We start from the raw sequence: 16,314 nt of genomic DNA on the forward strand, positions 1-16,314 counted from the left end.
CCCTCCTCCTTGCTTGAGTAGATCTCCGACCATCCCGAATAACTTCCTTATGTTGCGAACAAGGAAGTTGTAATCTCTTTCGGCCAAGCTCTCGATGTCGTCCATCCTTCGATTCATTGCCACGATTCTATCGTGACACCTATCGATGGTGGCGCGGAGATCCGCGATTTCATTGCGGCACCTGGAGTGATGCCCGCTACGGTTGGGGCTGTCATCCTCGGGCTCGTCGTCGTCCTTCTTCTTCTTGTTGATGCTGTCACCTTCGTAGGGGTCGACTTCCTCTTTTCTCTCCTCTTCGGCCCACCCCGGCCAATCATCATCGTGGTCACGACCGGTGGCACCCCATGAACCAGGGCTCATGATGCTCTCCCAATCGCTGTCCCCCGCATAATCCTTCGGCTCCGGGGTGTGCTCGATGTAGTTCTTTCTTTTGACTCCGAGGAGGCGCAAGGAACGCCTAGGTGTGGGTGGCTTTTTGTCTTGTCGCTTCTCGCCTTCGTCTTCGTCGCTGCTGATGACGACGACCACCCTTTTGGCTTGAGCTAGCTTCTCGTTGTACCATTGACGTTCCTTCCCTCCGACGCTCATCCGCGCTTGGGTATTGAATTTCTTCGGAGGGGCCTTCGCTTCACATCGCTTTGCTTCAACAAGGAGGGGCTGCGCACCGGTTGCCGAGATGGGGCTAGGCGTCTTTGGCGTGGGGGTGTCAGGCGTCCAACCCCTCTCCTCGATCTCCATTGCTGCAATCATGGCTCTTGCGCTCGCTGAACCGGCCATTGTCGACGTCTCTCTCGAGGTGGTGGTGTAGATTGAAAAGTATGAGAGAATAGATCTACCCTGCCCCTCTATTTATGTCCCGAAAAGACTTGGACGAAAAGTCCAAAATCTCTTCGGTTTTGGCATGCGAAATCTATAAGGCACAGGTTTGAAATTTCCTTATCTCGCACCTACCAAAAATTGAGACCGATTCGCACACGAGGAGGCTTAGGCCGGCCGGCCTAGGGGTGTTGGGCCGGCCGGCCCAGGGGGTTTTTCAGCCCCCTGGACTCCAACTTTTTCCGAGGTGCCCTCCAACAAATTATGAGTCTATGTTTTACTCGAAGTTCGTCCAAAATAAAAATAAAACTACGAAAATAAAATCTAAAAGAGAATATTTACAAACTTACCTTGCTTAATAGGCTTGACATTCCGGTTCCTCCTCCATGGTGTATATGTCGATGTAATGAAGGGGCACGACGTCGGGCTCCAAGAATACCTTTAGTCGCTGTCCGTTCACCACATATTGGTCACCTTTCGCATCCATGATTGTCACCGCTCCCGTGGGTGAAACTGAGTGTACGACGTACGGTCCATCCCATTTGCTTTGCAATTTTCCTTTGCCAAAGAGTTTGAATCTTGAATTGTAGAGTAGGACCTTGTCTCCTTCTTTGAATTCCTTGTTTTGTAATCGTTTATCGTACCATCTCTTCATCCTTTCTTTGTAAATTGATGCACTATTGTACGCTTTCAATCTTAACTCCTCCAATTCGCTTATTTGGATTCTCCTTTTAATTCCAGCGGCTTCCACATCAAAGTTCATTTCCTTCATTGCCCAATACGCCTTATGTTCTAGCTCAACCGGCAAGTGGCATGTTTTTCCAAAAACAAATTGATAAGGAGTCATACCAATCGGGGTTTTATGTGTCGTACGATATGCCCATAGTGCATCATCTAGTCTCTTCGACCAATCTTTTCCTCCTTTTACCACGGTCTTCTTTAAAATGTCCTTCAATTGCTTGTTCGAAGTTTCCGCTTGTCCGTTTGTTTGGGGGTGATAAGCCGTGGACACTCTATGTTCAATTCCCAATTTCTTCAAGCATTTACCAAAGTCTTTGCCCGTGAAGTGTGTTCCTCCATTGCTTATCAAGATTCTCGGTACGCCATATCGAGGGAAGATTACCGATTTAATCATGTGTATGGACTCCTCCATTGATGCCTTCCGACATGGCATAGCTTCAACCCATTTCGAAACATAGTCCACCATCACCAATATATGCTCAAATCCATGTGAGTTCACAAATGGTCCCATGAAATCGATTCCCCAGACATCAAATAGATCTATTTGTAAATTGTAGTTCAATGGCATGGCATTCCTTTGCGAGATATTCCCCGTCCTTTGGCAGTCCGGACAAGTCGAAACGAATCTTTTCGCGTCTTCATGCATCTCGGGCCAATAGAATCCACTAGCCCATACCTTAGCTTGAGTTCTAAAGTGCCCATAATGTCCTCCATATCCCGACGAGTGACACTTTCTTAGAACTTCTTCACGTTCCTCTCTCGGTATGCATCTTCTTAGGACTCCATCTTCTCCATATCTATATAAGTATGGTGGATCCCAATAGTATTTTCTTCTTTCCGTGATCACTCTTCTCTTTGCATTCTTGTCCAAGTGATCCAAGGGCATCCCTTTTATTGCCCTTATTATTTCATTCATCCAACTATCTTTGTCGAGAATTCTATATAGGTGATCATCTCTCATTTGATCCTCGATAGGTTCTTTTCCATCGTCTCCATGGTTCATCCTTGATAGGTGGTTGGCCACAACATTTTCCGCCCCTTTCTTGTCCCTTATCTCTACATCGAATTCTTGTAGCAATAGGATCCATCGAATCAAGCGTGGTTTAGCATCTTTCTTGGACAAGAGATACTTGATTGCCGCATGGTCGGTATAAACTATCACCTTAGAGTTTACTATGTATGATCTGAATTTTTCGAAGGCGAATACCACGGCAAGCAATTCTTTCTCCGTTGTTGCATAATTAACTTGGGCTTCATTGAGAGTCTTGCTTGCGTAGTAGATAGCATTTACCTTCCCCTCTTTCCTTTGTCCAAGGACGGCTCCTACGGCGTAATCGCTTGCATCGCACATGATTTCAAAAGGTAGATTCCAATCCGGAGGTTGCATGATAGGAGCACTTATGAGGGATTGCTTGAGTGTTCGAAATGCGTGAAGACAATCACTATCGAAGATGTATTCCACATCTTTTTGGAGAAGTTGTGTCAATGGCTTGGTGATTTTCGAAAAATCCTTTATGAACCTCCTATAGAATCCGGCATGACCGAGGAAGCTCCTCAAAGATTTGATATCCGTAGGTGGTGGCAATTTTTCCACGGTTTCTATCTTCGCTCTGTCCACCTCTATCCCTCTCTCGGAGATAACATGACCGAGAACAATTCCTTCTTTCACCATGAAATGACACTTCTCCCAATTAAGCACAAGATCAACCTCTCCACATCTTTTAAGAACTTTCTCCAAATTTTCCAAGCAATCATCAAAGCTAGTACCATGCACTGAGAAATCATCCATGAATACCTCCATAATCTCTTCTATGAAATCTGAAAATATAGCCATCATGCACCTTTGAAAAGAAGCGGGCGCATTGCACAACCCAAAAGGCATCCTCCGATATGCAAAAGTTCCATACGGGCAAGTAAATGTGGTCTTATGTTGATCATCCGGATGAATAGGTATTTGGAAGAATCCCGAGTATCCGTCAAGGTAACAAAAGTGTGAATGCTTTGCCAACCTTTCAAGCATCTCGTCAATGAATGGTAGTGGAAAATGATCCTTCCTCGTTGCCTTATTCAATTTTCTATAATCGATGCACATCCTCCATCCCGTGATAGTTCTTTGTGGTATCAATTGCTCCTTCTCATTTTTCACAGCCATGAGTCCTCCTTTCTTTGGAACGCAATGAACGGGGCTTACCATTCACTATATGGCACGGGGTATATTATTCCGGCATTCAACAATTTGATAACCTCCTTCTTCACCACATCACGCATTGCATGGCTCAACCTTCTTTGATGCTCTACAACCGGCTTGTATTGCTCCTCGTGTTGTATACGATGTGTGCAAAAAGCGGGGCTAATACCTTTCAAGTCGTTAATCGAGTAGCCGATCACCTTTTTGTGCTTCTTCAATAAATTCAGCAACTTCTCCGTCTCTTCCGAGCTCAATTCATCGCTAATAATCACCGGAAAAGTCTTGCTATTTCCCAAAAATTCATATTTCAACCCCTTGGGGAGTGGCTTCATCTCAACATCGGGCGCACCATCCTCTTCTTGATCTAACTCTCCAATGTCTTCAAATTTTTCTTCCTCCAAATTCCCGTGTTGCGGCTTCAACTCTTCCATCGTTACCACTAGTTCTTCGTCTTGATTATCTTGAGCGTCTTTGTTCTCCAAAGCACGTTGGAGAGGATCCCTGAAAGAATAAATGGAACGAACGCTCTCTACCTCTTCGTTATCAAGAGGTAGAGGTGAAGCAATAAACGGTTTTGAATGAAATTCGAATGAGCGCTTCTCTCCATTTAGATCAAAAGTGACAATCCCTTTTCCAACATCTAGAACAACATTTACTAATTTGAGAAAGGGTTTTCCAAGGATTATGCCTTCATGCTCATCATCACTAGCATTAATCACAAAAAACTCGGTAGGAATTTTTTTACCCGCTATGGCAACATTTAGATTTCTAAGCACTCCTAGCGGTTTGATTAATCTACCATCTCCCATGATCAATTTAATGATTGTGGCATCTAGGTTTGATGTTTCGTTAAAAAGCTCAACATAAACTTTGGAACTCATCACACTAACATGGGCGCCAACGTCACATAAAACATTGCAACATTTTATTCCTTCTATCATGCAATCAACGCGAGGTGTAGGTGATGGGTTACCTACGCCTTGATCGCTTCCAATCGCATATACTTGGGCTATGTGCGCGTAGGGTGACGATTCCGAGTTCACTCCTAGGGTCCTTTTGATCTCCAGCACTTCGTCCAAGTCGATATCTTCCTCTTTTTCTTCAAAAAGTTTCCGAATAATATCACCGGCTGATTCCTTGCCAAATGTGTATCCCGTGTGATTATCCGGCGGGAAGTCTTCAGCTATCACCTTCGCCATTCCTTGCTGATTTGGATGCGGTCTTGCTTTGTCGAACAATTTTCCGAAGTCAATTGGTATCCAATCCATTTGCTCGAATTCCCTTAGCGATTTGGCGGTGCCCATGGTTCTTCCTTTCTTTTCCGGGTCGTCTTTCATTGCACTCCGGATCGATGCTTCTTCATCGTGGTTTGTCCCTATGACTTTCCCATGCTTCGGTTGTTCTTCCCTCACTTCCGATGCCTCTTTTCTGAAAATTCCAGCAAGCACCCGCACTTGAGACTCTTCGTCGGAGCTTGCCAAACATCATTTTCCCAATCTCTTCGCATGGCCGCCCCCTTGCTGATTTTTTGTAGGAGTTGGGCAGCTTCCGTGAGTGTTTTCTCCATGAGATCTCCTCCTGCACACATTTGGACAAACTGCATGCACTCGGGGGTTAGGGAAAAGTAAAAGGTATGCAGGAGTACTTCACCGGAAAATCCGAGCTTTGGTCCTTGTTCAATCAATCCATTGAATCTATCCCATGCTTGATATATCCCTTCTTCTTCTCCTTGCGCGAAGTTGATCACTTGCTTTGGAATATGTTGAACCTTGCTTAACGGGAAGAACCGCTCGCAAAATTTCTTCATCAAGTCATCCCAATTTCCTTTTACCTCGAAGGATGCAAGTGCAAACCATCTTCTCGCTTGTTCTGCAAGTGAGTATGGGAAAAGATTCCATCTAAACCAAGCTAGCGGAACTCTGTCTTGTTGTACCGTGTTGCATAGCATTGTGAACCACTTGATATGTCTATATGGATTGTCCGTCTCATCTCCTCTAAAGGGGTTTGCCGCCGCCATCTTGATGATTTGAGGCTTGATCTCATACTCGGTGGCTCGCAACACCGAATCTGATTTTTGCATGTCGAAGTCCTCCGATCGCGGGCTTGCATAATCCCTTAGTGATTTTTCTCCTTCCTCCAAGTGTTGAATGAGATGGCCCATCTAGACAATCAAAACAAAAACAAGAAAACAAAAAATTTTCTAGGGAAAAGGTTAGGTGTTAGTGACCAACAAAATTAATACAAAGTTAAACGTAGCAAAATCGCTTGTTCCCCGGCAACGGCGCCAGAAAAGCTTGTTGACGCTTCTTAAAGCGCCAATTTATGTACCGCAAGCGCACGGATCGTGTATAGCTTTTCCCTTAGAGTATTCCCCCAAGGTTTATCAATCCACGGAACAAGTGTATTACTATGCTTAACTAAGCACTAATGATGTTAGTAAAAGATCTATATTGAATGATTGAGTGTGAAATAGATCTAATCTAACCAATCTAATCTAATCTAGACTAGTGAGCAATGATAGATGTGTGCACAAGATATAAAGAGCATTTGTCCATAGGGTCTAGGATCACTAGAGATGTAATCGCCAAGCAACGAAGAACAGATCTAATCTACCAAAGGTGTGTTCCAAGATCAAAACCTTTCCCTCCCGCATACTGTCACTACACGAGGATAATCGGTAACGAATCAACAAGAACACGATAGTTGATGTAATCTAAGTAAACCATGCAAGAGCAAAGCAAACTCAAAGCCAAGTCGCGAACTATTAGGCATCAAAGCATCATCAACAAGAATCGTGATAGATCAATCTCATAAAGGATTCGGCAATTACAACTCAAGATCTCCTTACAACCCCATGAACAAACGAGGACTTTACCCCATGAAGCTAAGCGAAGCGTAGTCGATCATGGTGACGAAATCTCCGGCAAGGGATGGATCCCTTGCTGTCCTCCAACTTGCAGCGGTGCCGAGGGACGATGAGGCCTCCGGTGTCGCCTTTCTCTTGTGTCTAACTCGAATGTATCTCTGGATGCTCTTCTCTGCGATCTCTGCGATCTTTTTTGCTGCCCTCCTCTGATCTCCCTTTTTTGACGGCGGCTTCGGGGTATTTATAGGCAGATATGGTCGGTGGTTTTGGTAAAACATAGATTAGGGTTGACGCATACTTCGTGCCGAAAAAAACCGAGACCGATTGGGCTCCGAAAAGGGCTAGGCCGGCCGGCCCAAGGACTCCAGGCCGGCCGGCCTGGGCCTTTTCTGGCCCCTTTCGGTCCCATCTTTTGCGTGTTGATTCTTCCTTTTATTCCTCATCTTAGCCCAGTTGTAACCATGCGTCAAAACATCTCCAAAAATGTCCCAATTCCTGTCAAAATACAACATGCTCCAAAATCCAGGACAAAATCGAAAATGGTCAAGTTCGGGTGCCAAGTGGCGGGTTAGTACATGAATCATCCCGAAGAATTTACCAAAACAACTCCTAATTGTATAATAAAATGGATACTTAAGGAGCGCCAACACCAGCTCCGTGAGCAAGATACTCGCTGCCGCCAAGGAGCTATCACTCAATAAGGACTTGATGCCTTTGAAGAAGTCAAGCCAGTCCTTGGTAAAACCAGCCGGAGACGTTGGCACAAAGACCATCCAGCTACAAGAGGAAGATGACTCCAGAACTACTATCATCGGAGCTGGCTAGAGCAACTGATAGGAACTCGAGATTGTCAACTTCCTTAGGGCTAACTGAAACATATTCGCATGGAAACCAGCAGATATGCCAGGGTTGCCCAAGGAGTTGATCGAGCATGCACTAAAAGTTGACTCCAAAGCCATACCAAAAAAGCAATGACTACAGCATTTCTCCCCGGACAAGCGAGAAGCCATCAAGAAAGAGTTGGCAAAACTACTGGCCGCAGGGTTCATCATCAAAGAGGTTTACCACCCCGAGTGTCTAGCCAACCCTGTACTCGTCCAAAAGAAGAACAACAACGAGTGAAGGATGTGCGTCGACTACATTGATCTGAACATGCACTGCCCAAAGGATCCTTTCAGGCTACCTCGCATTGATCAAGCGATCGACTCTGCAGTAGGATGTGTTCTGCTATCCTTCCTCGACTGCTATTCAAGCTATCACCAGATCGCCCTGAAAGAAGAAGACCAAATCAAGACGGCATCATCACCCCATATGGGGCATACACCTACAAGACCATGTCTTTTGGGTTGAAGAACGCAGGTGCTACCTACCAGCGTGAGGTACAAGTGTGTTTTGCTGATCAGCTACATCGCAATGTTGAAGCATATGTTGACGACATTGTTGTCAAGACCAAGAGTCAAGATCAATTCATATATGATCTAGAAGAAACCTTCAATAGTTTTTGAAAGTTACGCTAAAAGCTAAACCCAACCAAGTGCGTCTTTGGTGTACCCTCTAGAAAACTACTCGGATTCATCGTCAGCCACCGAGGAATCGAAGCCAACCCAGAGAAGATAAATGCCATCATGGCCATGGATGCTCCAGCAACTGTTAAGAACGTCCAGAAGCTTACAGGCTGCATGGCAGCCTTAAACTGGTTCTTGTGCAGACTTGGAGAATGGGGCCTCCCCTTCTTCAAGCTCCTCAAATGGAAAGACAAATTCGAGTGGACTACAGAAGCAGCGGAAGCACTCGTGAATCTTAAGCATTACCTCCAGTCACCGCAAATTCTCACAGCTCCACTAGCAGGAGAGGAACTACTCCTATACATTGCTGTGACTACTCACGTGGTCAGCACAACAATAGTAGTCGAACGCTGGGAGGAAGGCCATGCCTATGGGGTCCAGAGACCAGTATACTTCATCAGTGAAGTACTTCCTGAATCAAAGGTCAGGTACCCGTCAATTCAGAAAATTCTCTATGGGAATCTAATCACTTCAAGGAAGCTTCACCACTACTTCGATGAGTACAAGATCTCAGTTATTACTAACTTCCCATTGGCAGATATACTCCACAATCGGGATGCCACAGGAAGGATTTCAAAGTGGGCAGTAGAACTAGGAGCCTTGGAAATCAAGTTCAAGCCAAGAACATCTATCAAGTCGCAGGCACTAGTTGACTTCTTAGCTGAATGGAGGGAAAATCAAATCCTAGCACCTCACAACGTTCCAGAGCATTGGGTAATGTACTTTGACGGCTCACTCAAGCTCGACGAAGGCGGCGCGGGAGTCTTATTCATCTTTCCCAAATGAGAACAACTCAATTACGCGTTCTAGATCCTGTTCAAAGTCTCCAACAATGAAGCAGAATACGAGGTACTGCTACATGGGCTTCACCTAGCGGTTTCCCTCGGCATCAAGCGACTACTGGTATACGGCGACTCTCTACTCGTCGTTTAGCAAGTCAACAAAAGAATGGGACATCAACAAGGACACAATGGACATGTATGTGGAAGAAATCAGAAAGCTCGAGAACAAGTTTTCAGGATTGGAAATCAAACCACGTAGATCGTGACAACAACGTGGGAGCCGATGTCCTTTCCAAACTTGGATCTACTCGAGCAGCTGTTCCACCTGGAGTCTTTGTTCATGAATTACACCATCCATCAGTCAAGGTTCAAAACCAACAGACCACTGACGCGGAGGCCTCGCCCACAGTCAGGGAGGTGATGATGATCGAAGAAGACTGACAGATACAATTCATCGACTTCATTAGGGAGTTCAAACTTCCACCAGACGTCGAAGCTAAAAGCGCTCAAGCAGCACGCATCATTAGGTGAAGCAAAGGTTTCGTCCTAGTCGGCGACAATGTTGACGGTCCTTAAGTCAGAAATAAAGCCACCAATTACTGCAGCTTTTCATAACATTCAATCACCAAACATAGCTATAGTGCTTATTGCTAACCATTTCCACGAGTTTTGGTGATTCTTGAATTGCAGGCACCCATACCCGGAATAGAGAAAAAACAGACAAAAGACGCAACACAATTGCATAGAATATCCAACGCTGCGTCACACATACAAAAGGAGGCCCACAAACCAGACCAAACCGACCAACCAAGCCCTGGCACCGACCATCTGACATCAGGACCCACCAAGCAGAGACCCAGACGAAGGCGGTGGCCAGAGGCGGCTATAGGGGGTCGGCCGACCCCATCTGGAAGGGTCTCACGCTGAGTTTTGGCGGGAATGTCATTCTTATCCTCCTAATGGCGGTTTGGCACGTTCCCATATTTGTTGAAGGCGGGAACCGACCTTTGGAGCTATATAAAGAGCCTCCCTCACCCCTCTCAAGGCATTTCTATTCCATTCTCATACACTTCAAGGAGGAAAAGTAGTAGTAGTGTTTCACTTGTATCTTTAGAGTAGGGAGTGTGCGAGGAGGAGGATCAGAGAAGAGCCGGACTTGTCGGCCTCTCTTCGTCTTGTACCTCGACGTATACGAATCACTTGAGTAAGTATTCGGAGTTCATCTTCTGTTAAGTTCATGGTTAAGTATTCTTAAGTTATTTATTCGTTTACGGGTTCATCGTACGTTCTTGTAACGTATGCTCTGGTAGAGGGCCCCTGATAAAGACGGGTAACCCTGTACGCCGCTAGAGTAGTAATTGAAGGATTAGACGTGGTGTCTAGGCCCTAGATTGCCTTTGTTTGCCTCGTAATCTACAGTATTGCGGGGTAGACCGCAGGTGGAGATAGCCCTGTCGGTCCGCTACGAAGCTGTTTCATGGTTAGTGCACTCCCCCCTATCCGGGTACGGCGTAGAGCAACAAGCCGGAGGTCCCTAACAGTACCTGGGTCAGACCAGTGTCCGAAGTAAACGAGTGAAAGCCTAACCCTACCTTACCTTGATCCTTATCTTTAGATAAACCACACTACCAAAAGCTCTCCTACTTCTTGTTCTCCTGGGTTAAGCTAGCCAGAAGGTCGTTACACATCTGTTCCCTGTGGAAATTATGATACCCTGAATACTTCCGGGTGAAGTGCTACAACGGTATCTTCCGTGCGCTTGCGGATTATTCTGTGAACGTTAAGAAATACCAACAAGCATTTCTGGCGCTGTTGCCGGGGAACGGTTGCTGCAGTTATCTTCGAACCTAGTTTGCCCGTGTATCTTTTCGTTTACCTTTTCTCTTCTTTTATTCCTTTTCCATGGATTCCCTTTCTATCAACCAATTCTCTGCTCCCAAGGGCGAATTCGTAGAGCCACCACAATCGTCAAAGCCAATCATAGCTTCCTACTTTGAACTCCGCCCTGGCTTCATAGCCAAGGTTCGGGAACAATTCTTCTCGAGTTTTGATGATGAAAATCCCTACCACCACCTATGAGAGTTCGAGCAGTTGTGCTCATGTCTGTCAATCACAGGCATGGCACAAGAAACACTTTGGTGGAAGTTGTTTCCTTTCTCTCTTGCTGAGAGAGCGAAATAATGGTACGCCCATAACGTAGGGAAGGTAAATGGAGAATGGGAAGAGCTAAGAGACAGGTTCTGTCTTACATTCTTCCCGATTTCTCGCATTGCTTCCCTACGAAAAGAGATCCTCGACTTTCATAGGTGCACCCTGGGCCAGGTTTTCCAACCTAACTCATGCTGGCCCAAACTTGTCTATCCCTGACCACATGTTGCTTCAACACTTCTGGTTAGGGCTTAGCAAGGAATCTGCCCTACAGCTTGATATTACCGCAGGAGGGTCGTTCACACATAAAACCATAGCCGAAGGAGAAGCTCTCTTGGATCGTATCCTAGAGAACACATCCTTCACCGAAAACCTTCCGGCAGCGGAATCCTTGAGCCATGAGGAAGATCCGTTGGTTGATTCTATACCCCCATCACCAACTCCCATAGAACCAACCACCGAACCTTCCCCCGTACCAGAGACAATGGAGGAAGAAGAAATTCAACCTCCTGAGTTTCCTTTCAACATCGAGGAGGGCGTTTTCCAAAACTTTGGAAACACCTCGATGTATCCCCGAGAGAAGGGACCTCCAGTTCCCCGAGACCCAATATTTCCTCCGGATAAAGCCTCCCTGAAAGAGGCAGTCAAAGGGGTAACAGCCGTCATGAACAGCGAATGGGTACACGAAGGAGAAATATCATACGAAGCAATTCGAATACAAACCCCCTTGTACACCCTTCCTTGTTTCATCCGAGGAACTGCTGTCTCAGTTCTCTATAGCCCCACGGTTGTAGCAAACATCATGTCTGCATCTTTTGCGCTTAGCCATCCAAGCGACAACCCTTTGCTCCCAACCTTAAGATCCCTATGGGTTGGATCTCGTTCCACCATAGAAGGGATCGGAATCTTGCACAACGTACCAGTTTAGTACGATAAAGCTGAGATTGCCCTTGACTTTCATGTCTTCGAAGTCCAAGACTTCGACGTTTTAATCGGGCAACCCGTCGAGGTGTTGTTCCAAATCATCTCCTCATCAGGAACCCTCGGCGTAACTCTTGGGGGTAGAGCTTTTAGCTTGCCGATCTTTCGGTCGAAGGATTCCTTGGCCGAACCTATGACCCAAGAAGAACAAGCTGACGAAGTGCAAACCATTTTCCCAGCCGAAACTCCTGAGTCTTCTTTAGAAAAAGATGCTAAACTTTTCATTCAAAAAGAAGACGATCAGGAAGAAACCTTTGAGTTACCAACATTTCTCCAAAAATCTTCACAAAGGAGCCTCAATGAGGAATTTAGGGAAAATGCTTTCGCCACACCTAACCCTTGCCTAGAAACTCCAATGGAGGAGCTTCATGTTGACAACGATCTGCTCGAGGAAGTGAAGTTCATATCCCTGTTCATTTCATCTAACCCTATCTTTCACCTTTATGAAACTGAACAACCTCCATCACCCTCGAGTAAGATTAAGCCTTGTCCCTCTGGCCCAATGTTTCACTTTGAATCTCTCGAAAAGGAGAACTTTTGTGCCATTGACCTTCCTCAGACTCTGGAATCCAAGACAGAAGAGTCCACAAATTGGCAAGAAAACTTTGAATTTCCTCAAGATTCGTGCCCACATAAGGAAACACCAGAGTCCATCTCTCCTAGTGCCACGTGCTCCCACTAGGATTCCAACCACCTATTGATCTCTCCTAGTAAAATGTACAGAAGGATGGTTGTAGATGCTTTCGTTTATCGTAAGCATAGCAGGTTTCGTGGAAGCACTATGGCATTAACCTTGCAACTCGAAAGCAATCAACGAAGGGTGGTGAAGGTGGGAACTACATCGCCAATATTAGCTGCAGGAAGATGCCCCCATGGTCAAGCTTATGACCTTAAACAAGGCACTACCGGGAGATAACCCGACTTTTTATATAAAAAAATCTTTCTCTAAAAAAAAGTAAGAGCATGTTTGTAGGGCAGTATGCACCTTTGGGTATTTTTGGTCGCTAACCCTTTCAGGTTTAGATTAAAAAGAACGAAGAACATGCGACGCCCAATAACATGGGAACTGCTCCAACTAGATGCTGGGGATTACTCTGAAGGAAACACCGACACCACACACTTGACTCTTGGTGTCCCGACATACAAAAGTTCAAGTGTGGGGGAAGTTAGTGGGCAAATCACTTCAAGTTCTATTCAAGGAGTATCCTAGTTTACAGAAGGATCAGCTCTCGCTTTCTTAAAAAAAAAGAGAAAGAAAAAGAGAGATTGAAAAAAAAGAGAGGAGGAAAAAAAGAAGCAAAAAAAAGTATAGAAAGAAAAAAAATGAAAAGAAAAATAAAAGAAAAAATGGAGAAGTGAGCGAGGAAGGGAGTAAGAGTGAGCCTGCAGGACCCACACGAGTCAAAAGCTGCCATGTGCCTTCAAGCTCTGGCCTTACACATCAGCAGAAAAACATTCTGCTGCCTAGCTCCACCCATCCTTGCCCTCGCGCGCGCTTGCAAAGCATAGACATAATCCTCATCCACTGCAAGCCTTGCGTAGCCTCAATCTAGCAACTCCTGCATACAGAAAGCAAGAGGAATACTCCTCTTTCTTTCCAAGCCTCTGTTGCTCCACCATGTTCGGCAATTGCTCACATGCATGAAAGGGAATGCACCTTGCGTCACCAATCCTACATCATCGTGCCAATGGAGCATGCCACCAAGACCCAGGGTTCCTGCACACTAGCCGTGTGTGTGACCCAGCATTGCTGTCACCTGAGTCAGCATGGTCTATGTGCCCTCCTCTACTTTAGCTCGCATCAAAAATAGAGGAATCATCGACATCCAAATATGACCATGCCACCACTGCAACAATATCAAGACATCCATCCTACATGCAGATGATAAGGGCACTCAGGTATGTAACCCCGAGTTCATCAATCTCCTTTTGAACATAACTTGATCTTCGAAATTCATGCTTCCTTTGTTTTTGCTTGTATGCTCTGGTTTGGATGTCTTCTAGCTAGATGCATCCATAGGCTTTTTTAAATTAAGCACGGTGCTTAGGTTAAAATAGCCTTCTTTAATCAAATTAGACATGGTGTCGAGTTTGCTTAATGAACCGTTGAGTTAACACTATCATGAACTTTAGATACGTATCTTTTTGTGGACGTTCCCTGCAGGAAATTTTCAAAATTTGACAGGTAAGTCCTCAAGTTCATGATGGAGATAAACAAAGGCGCGGGAGGCAAGTCAATAAAAGTTCCACAACGTGCAAGGGAAGCACAGATCACCATCACAGGATGCATTGTGAGTACAATGTCAAAATGCTCCTTTACATTTGTGCAAGTTTTATCCCAACCTTGTTTAAAAATACAAATTTGGTGAACAACAAAAAAGAAGAGATAAATATCTGTTGATAACCAAAAAGAGGAAATGTCTCTCTTTAGAAAAAAGATGAAATAAAATAATGGCAAGCAACCTGGGATCCATGCAATTTGAACTTTGGAATATGATCTTAATTAACCACGGATGTGAACAACAAATCAAAAAAATGATGATGGAATACTTTCAAAGAAAAAAAATTTTAGGCATTTCTCGAATATTTGTTGTCCACTAACCTTTTGTAGGGAATGAAAAGAATGCAACCAAGGAGCAGCATAAACACCCTAACACTCATACAACCCTCCTTTGTCCAAGAGGGAGACAGACGCACCCTCGTTTGGCTTTATGAATATAGAGCTTAACTCTTGCATGTTTGTTCAGCGATTGGTAAGTTCCATCAGGTAAAGATTCCACATACCTTGTGCACCCTCGTTCATTTCTTCACTCTGCAAAGTTACCCATGATGCCTAGCTTGCCATAATAAAAATAAAATAAAATAAATACAAATAATGAAAATAATAATAAAAAGAAACTTAGGCACTTAAGCATTTCATGCACCTTGCCTCAATAAAAAAATGACTCCCCGGTAATTCAAAATCGGTAGAGTCCTTGTTTGTATTGTCTTCCTTTTGAATAAAAGTAGGTACAAGAATAAGTGTGGGGGAGATCTTTCATAGACGCCATTTGCAAACTCATTCAAGATCTCTCCCCCAACATGTTGCACAACATCGCCGGTCCTGCATGGTGAAGAACAGGACAGATGGGATCCAGAGAGGGATGACCAAACCTCTGGTTCGATCAAACCAACTCTGATTTCCCTCAGTCACCTCTTCTTCCTCTTCAAATGATGGTTTGTGCAAACACACTCCTCATACTCCCTAAGTCTTTGAGTATAATTGATTTTAATGCTAATCACTAAAAATTGAACTCAACAAACCTGGCTAATCTCATGCACTCCATGCGCTTCATGATAAACTTGCATACTCTTTATTCCTTGACTTTCACCTTGTTCTTGTGAACTAAAACATGATAGAGAACCCATGCTATCTAATAATTGACTTTTGAGATATGGTTAAAACGAATGGAACCAAGTTCTTCCCTGCAAAGTACTTGGGATTTCTTTTATAAAATTTAAAAATTCAATAGCATGGCTCCTCAGTTGTTTATGAAATTCCTATCCAAGGCCATATGTTATTCAAAACTGAAAACCTTCCACATATGCAACTGGTTATCTCATTGAGCTTTGTCAAATTATTACGATCCTTTGTGAGATACATTTCATATTCCCACGATCAAGATCACGTACACTCCACATATTTTGCCAAACTTCCACATTGGGAGTTGTGCAAGAATATTCCATCCATTCCCTTCCACAAAATAAAAACTCCATGTTATTCATGACTACTCTCTCCAAGAAAAAGGACATGGGCTATGCGAAAATAAATAAAAGACATGCTCAAGAAAGCATGATGAAAAAAAAGAGAAGTTGGACACATGAAGGTCCAAGTATTTAAAACAAAGAGAGAAAAAGAGTTGGACACATGAAGGTCCATGTATTTTTTTTAAAAAAGAGAAGAGATAGCCCATGTCCAAAGAAAGAAAAATGGAGAGAGATAGCTCATGAAAGGAGTTCATACACCATCTACACTGAAATCCACACACATGCATATCTTGACCAAGGTTTATGACTTGTTTCTCCTTCGGATCCGGTCTTTGACTTAGCAACATATGAGCAACAGGTATGCCTTCAACTTTCCCCCTACCCTGAGCTCTACATAAAAGCCTTTTTAGAGGTAGGTGAAAAAGAAGGCAACACTTTGCCTTGGTGTGGAATTCAAAAAGCAAAAGGAGAGATTTGAGA

The sequence above is a fragment of the Panicum virgatum genome, chromosome 6N (genome assembly GCF_016808335.1).
Source record: "Panicum virgatum strain AP13 chromosome 6N, P.virgatum_v5, whole genome shotgun sequence".
In the NCBI taxonomy this organism is placed as follows: domain Eukaryota; kingdom Viridiplantae; phylum Streptophyta; class Magnoliopsida; order Poales; family Poaceae; genus Panicum; species Panicum virgatum.